Source organism: Lactuca virosa, chromosome 5, assembly GCF_052849685.1.
Source record: "Lactuca virosa cultivar CGN04683 chromosome 5, Lactuca_virosa_CGN04683_v6, whole genome shotgun sequence".
In the NCBI taxonomy this organism is placed as follows: Eukaryota; Viridiplantae; Streptophyta; class Magnoliopsida; order Asterales; family Asteraceae; genus Lactuca; species Lactuca virosa.
This window is the reverse complement of record NC_136430.1, coordinates 39144697-39151112: the sequence shown is the minus strand read 5'-3', so window position 1 is coordinate 39151112 and position 6416 is coordinate 39144697.

The following is a 6416-nucleotide window of genomic DNA, read 5'->3' as shown; positions in this document are numbered from 1 at the left end:
GGTCAATTTCATCAATGTCCACATCATCAAGTCCAAACATCGGACCTAAGCTAATCTCTCTTGCGGTGCCATCAACGTTTGAGTCATGTTTTTCAGCAACTGGAGGAGGCTTAGATGGACCAACACCATCTTGAAGATTCTGAGCTTGTTACACCGTAGCTTCCATTCTGTTAATCCATTCTTGAATCTTTAGAAGATCATAACAGTCTTAGTGTTGTTGATTACATCTGCCCAATATTTGGCTATGGTCTGAACTTCTTGTACCTGTTGCTGTTGTTGCTTTGTCTGTTGAGCCTTGCGTGCCTGGAACACCCTGCTTCATATTTCTTGATTTCGGACTCGGTGCTTGGTTGAAACCGAGTCTAGAAATCATCTGAACAGTAACTGTCAAATCCTTATGTTCGCACCGGGGTGTCCACCGGGTTCGTGGATCCTTGCACGTTTGTGCTTACCACGCCTAAACCACCAGAATGTAATGGTTGTGGAGTAGGATTTCCCGAACTTCGTTGGTCTCCTTGAATCGTAGTCAAGTGTGGCCTCGGTTCGGTTCTGGCATGGGCGGAAGAATTTCCCTGCAGTTCGTCTGGTGTATATAGTGTTTGTGTAACAGAAAGGAGGATGGAGCGCAACTCCTCAGGCTCAAAGATGTGTAGGTGTGCTGCCCTGGAGACCTTAGGGCATGTCTTACCACTGAGATCCTCTTGGGATCCCGATGAGGTTGTGTCTCCATGTTCAAGTGAAACAGATGCACTTGTTGCATATGAGTAGCTGGAAAGGGTAGAAGCGAATAAGCATGTGGGGGCTCCAAGGACTACCAGAGTCTTTCGAGAGACTGCAGTATGAGTCCGGTCATGCATTTGGCTATGACTATGGGAAAGTTTGAGCGTCTTGCGTCTGAAAAGATCACTGGAGTCGTGATCAGAGCCTTCTTCAACATTGACAGGAATGTCATGAGATTCAGAGGGAGAGGGAGTGTCATCTCAGGATTCAATAATCCTTGTCTTTCATTTCCTGGAAGGATTATCACCCTTTGTGACTATGTTGTGGGGGGCTCTCTTAGAGAAAACAATTTGTTTGCGACGCTTGGTTTGGGGAGGGTTAGATTGTTCTTTGGTAGGAGGGACTGAAGTTGAAGTAGGAGCTGCGGTACTAGAGGGACCTTGGGATTTGGTAGGAACTACAACAGCCTGACTGGGATGAGGTAGGGAGGAATGGTATGGGTCAATTCCATCCGTACCCTTAATATGGTCAGTGACTTCAAGAGAATTGAGTCCAATAGACTCAAGGATGTGTCCTGGTAGTCTCCTAAGTGGTCCAAAAAGAGATTGATCTTTTGAGGGGTGCACCTTTTCAAGTCGCGAGTGATGAAGAGTGTGGAATTTTCACCCATATCCAACCTCGCCTCCTTGTATAGATCTCCGACACAGAGAGATAAAAAACAAGCAAAAGTAAGCTCGGTATCATCAAGTCAAGGAGCCTCCTTAGGGATGTACTGTAGGAATTCATCCCATAGAATTTGACCAAAATTGACTGCATTGCCAGTGAAAATGCTCCTCACAAGCTCGAGCACCTTGATCCCCATGTTGTTCGTGCCACCTGTTCTGCCGGACAAGATTCGAATCACAAAGTGACAAATGAATTGCCACACCGCCGGTAACTGGTTTTCCTTGAATTCGCCAATGCCCTTAAGCTTCTTTTGGTACCCCATCCGGTACAGAGTGGTGATGATATCGGAAGTGCTTGGTGAGAAAAACTTGATGTTGGGAGGAACTCTGAGATTAATGGCTTCCAGAAACTTGTTCTTTGTGAGAACGACTAGTGAATCATCGATTAAGTTCAGATGCAATTCTTGAAGGTTATGGAGTGGTCGAAATACAGAAAAAGCACACTTGAGTAGTGTGGGGAGAGGAACAACATCGGTAAAAGCATCGAATGCACCAAATAGTGGATGGGAGGAATGAATTTGATCATGAGACATATTGCATCATTGTAGTGAGTTTGATCTTCAAATACAGCCCTAAAGTTGCTTGAAGCAATGGCTAGTGATTGAGCCTTGATCGTCGAGTCTGAACAATTGGGTTTCGCTGGTCCTGAGGCCTTTGATTGCTGCTTGGACATATCGGATTTCACCATTGTTAAAAACGTTTGATGAACTTGCAGGAAAAACAATTTTGTGCAACAGGGAAGAAGATGAAGATTGTTCGTTGATTAGGGATTCAGAAAGCGTAAAGCTTTCTTGGGGGGAAAAAGGGTTTTTATACCACCGGATTCCAAATTTTATTAAAATTAACTTTTACAGTTGTTAATGGTAAAAACCCTTTGGGTTTAAGCCATTATCAGCCATAAAAAAAGAATAATTTAAATCAAAAAGAAAAATAAACTTTGCTTGGGAATCGGGGCATTAAATGGGTTGTCAGGCCCATGATCACACGAAATTGGATATGTAGTGACTGGGTTTTATCCGTTGTAAAAAGGGAGAAATTGAAACGGATTTTACAGTTTAGGGGCTACGAGAAGTGACACAATACACGAAAAGATTTTCTCAAAAGATTTCTTTTATGGAAAAAAGATTTATTTGTTTTATAGCCCAAAATAGGTCTGACACAGAAAAGTGATTTTTGAAAGAAACTGAAACGTTGTATACTACAAAACGAATGTTATTCTTTTATGAGGAATTTTTATTTAATGAGAAACATTAAATAGCACACAATGTGATCGGAAAGAATTATGAAGTAATTGTGGAATCCTTTAATGCGACTGCGGTGAAGGATGATGACAACGGTTGAGATATGGTATGACTGCGGTAGCTTGAGCTGAGGAAACACTTGATCAAAAAGTTAGAAATAAAAGAAGTTAAGGACCCAAAGAATTTTTAGATTATATGTGATTTCAATATACAAGACATACCAAAAATACATATAATGAGTACATTGTTCTCGAACCGCAGTGAAGAGAATGCTTCTAGAATTTTGTTTTGAAAATAAAGGAAGCAAGTTCTTCACATGATAATGACTGTTGTATCTATCAATTCAAAAAGAATTGTGGGTCAGGATTCATCATTCCTAACATTTCTAGAAGGCTATTCAATTTTGTGGCATCAAGTGCTTTTGTGAAAACATCAGCGATTTCCTCGTGTGTAGGAACAAAAATCAGTTTGATGTTACCTTTAAGTATATGGTCTTTGATAAAATGATACCTCAATTCAATGTGCTTCGTATTTGAGTGGTGAATTGGATTGTGAGAAATCGCAATGGCACTCTCTGAGTCGCAATAAATTGGCACCCACAGCATTCTATACCCGTAGTCCATCAGTTGAGTCTTCATCCAAAGAACTTGAGATAGAAAACGAGAAACAATTTTGTTTTCTTGAAGACCAGATGACTAATCTTCCTCCTAGAAATTGGCAGCCACCGGAAGTACACTTTCGATCTAATCTACAACCGGCATGATCCACATCGGTGAAGGCTTGTAGGCTGAAGTCGTTTCCTGCGGGGTACCAGAGGCCTAGAGTTTTGCTTCCCTTAAGTTATCTGAAGATTTGCTTGACTGCGGTCAGATGTGATACTTTAGGGTTGGCTTGGTATCGAGCACATAAGCCTGTGGAAAAAACAATGTCTGGTCTGCTTGCGGTTAGGTACATCAATGACCCAATCATTCGTCTATAAGTGTTGTGATCTACTGACTCTCCGGTAGGATCAACAGAGATCTTATATCCAAAGGCCATCGGGACTTTGGTTGAGGAACAGTTGTCCAATAAGTATTTCTTCAGCAGCCCTGAGGTGTACTTTTCCTGATGGATGAAAATCCCTTAAGGGATTTGTTTTACTTGAAGACCTAGAAAGAAATTAATCTCTCTATTCATGCTCATTTGAAATTTGTTAGTCATGAGCTTGGCAAAATCATCCACCATACTTTGGTCTGTTGAGCGAAAGATGATATCATCCACATATATTTGGACGAGCACTAAGTGGTAAAAATTTTCCCTTCTAAATAAAGTGGGATCAATCATACCTCGTTTGTATCCGGACACAACGAGAAACTCTGAAAGAGTCTCATACCATGCCCTTGGAGCTTGTTTGAGACCGTAGACTGCATTTTCAAGCTTGTAGCAATAGTTTGGAAACTCATGAATTTCGAAGCCTGGAGGTTGTTGCAAGTATACCTCCTCCTTCAGTTCACCCTCTAGAAAGGCACTTTTTACATCCATTTAGTAAACCTTGATGTTCTTATGTGCCGCATACGCCAAGAAGATGCATATGGATTCCATTCGGGCTACAGGGCATAGGTTTCATCGTAGTCAACACCTTCCAATTTATTGTACCCTTTAGCAACAAGTCTTGCTTTGTTTCTTATCATCGCACTGGATTCGTCGAGCTTGTTCTTGTAAACCCATCTAGTACTGACGATTGAGTGGCCTTTTGGCTTCGGTACCAGCTTATATACCTTGTTCCTTTCAAATTTAGCAAGTTCTTCTTGCATTGCTGTGATCTAGTCGGGCTCCATAAGTGCTTCTTTAATTGTTCGTGGCTCGGCTGCAGACATGAAGGCTGCATAATGGTAGTTGTCCATTAGATCACTAGAAGAACGAGTTTGTATGCCTGCGGATGGGTTACCAATGATTTTTCCTGGTAGGTTATCTTTCGTTCAGTTGTGAAGAGGAGTTTGAAGGTGATCAGCGGATGCGGTAGAGGGAATATCTTCAACATCGGAGCATTTTGCGGTTGGAGATGGATGTTCCCCCTCGACTTGAGAGCAGCCCGCAGACGAATCTTGGATTGTAGGAGCTTTAACTGGAACTGTGGAAGGAGCTTCTCCCGGAACTGCGGATGGGAGTTCCCCTGGACTAAGATGGTTCCCCTGGAAAGATGATTGCGTGATAATCCTTGAGTCTGATCTTTTGTCAATGGTTTCAATATCTTCATCCTCAGAGTCTGAAGGAGCTTGGATTGGGACTCTGTGAATAGATACCAGAGCTGCATCTGTTAGAACTCGAACCTCGATGGTTGTCATTTGAACCGTAGTTGAACTTTCCCCCTCAAGCGACGAGGTGGAAGTGTTGAGTGACAAGTCATCAGAGAGAGATGGTCAAGATACTTCAGCGTGTTGTTGCTGAGCTACTGGAGACACAAGAAGTTCAGAGAGATGTGCCGTTTCAACGGGATCAAATAAATCATCATAGTTAACTTCAACTATGTTAAGGGGACCCGAAGAAGCTGGGATATCACTTTCCATGATGAATTTGGTTTCAGTGGAAGGAGTAGTGTTGCGGACGTAATAGTCATTGAATTTAACATCAAAGCTTTCGACTATCAGTCTCATTCGCCTGATGAGAACCCGATATGCCACTTTTTTAGTAGAGTAACCAAGAAAAATGCCTTCATCTGATTTGGGTGCAAATTTGTTAAGATGATCCTTTTTGTTGATCACAAAACATCTGCAACCGAAGATGTGAAGAATCTGACATTTGGTTTGCGGTTGTTCAAGCCCTCGTATGGAGTTTTGTTTAGATGCTTGAAAGTGATGCTTCGCTTTTGCACAAAGCACGCGGTTGCCACTGCTGCAGCCCAGAAGTATGGAGGAAGGTTGGCAAAATTTAACATTGATCTAGCTGCTTCAACCAATGTACGATTTCTTCGCTCTACAACTCCAATTTGCTGTGGTGTGTAGGGAGCTAAGAAGTTGTGACTGATGCCTTTGGAAACAAAGTAATTGTTCAAGAGATGATTAGTGAACTCGGTTCCATTATCACTTCTGATTCTTCGGACTGGTAACTTGATTTGGAGCTCGATCTCTTTGATGAAGTTGATCAAGACCTGCAGTGTCTCTGATTTGAGTCTTAAGAAGAAGACCCAAGTGAAACGAGTATAGTCATCAACTATAACCAGTATGTACTTCTTATGATGAAGACTGGCTACGGTAGAAGGACCGCAGAGGTCAATATGGAGCAACTCTAATGGTTCAGAAATCGAAGAATCAATAATTAATGGATGGCTTCCATTTGATTGCTTTCCACACTCACAAGTTGGGAAAAGATAATCATTATTGTACTTTAGAATGGGGAGACCTCGGACAAGTTCTTCGGTGACCAGGTTGTTGATATACCAAAAGTTAAGATGAGCTAGCTTGCGGTGCCATAACTAGCTAACTTCGGACACTGCTTTGGACAGAAAGCACAGCTGCGGTTTGCCAATCATCAAAGAGACATCCAAAGGGTACATTGTTCCTTCAGACTTGGATTTGATCAAGTAGGTGCTTCTATGACTTGTCATGATGTAGCAAAATTCATTATCAAGTTCAACCCTATGACCTGCTTTGCATAGTTGTCCTACACTGATGAGATTATGCTTGAGGCCTTACACGTAAGCTACCTTTTCGATTGAGAAACTTCCTGTTGTCAGCACACCGTAACCCCTGAT